A 241-nucleotide genomic window follows, 5' to 3' on the forward strand; every position below is an offset into this window, starting at 1 on the left:
AAGGGGGGCATTAGCCCCGGTTGGAGCCACGAACCGGGACCAATGCCCCCTTTAGTCCCGGTTGGTGCCACCAACCGGGACCAAAGGCCATGTGCTGCCCCTTGCCAAATGTTTAGTCCCACCTCGCTAGTTGAGAGGGAGCCGCACCAGTTTATAAGGTGCGGTGCGGCTCCCCTCTCGAGCTCCTCTCTAAAGCAGGCTTTCGGGCCTAACTCTGCCATCTGTGCCTGTGGGCCTGCTG

The sequence above is a fragment of the Triticum dicoccoides genome, chromosome 3B (assembly GCF_002162155.2).
Source record: "Triticum dicoccoides isolate Atlit2015 ecotype Zavitan chromosome 3B, WEW_v2.0, whole genome shotgun sequence".
Classification (NCBI taxonomy): domain Eukaryota; kingdom Viridiplantae; phylum Streptophyta; class Magnoliopsida; order Poales; family Poaceae; genus Triticum; species Triticum dicoccoides.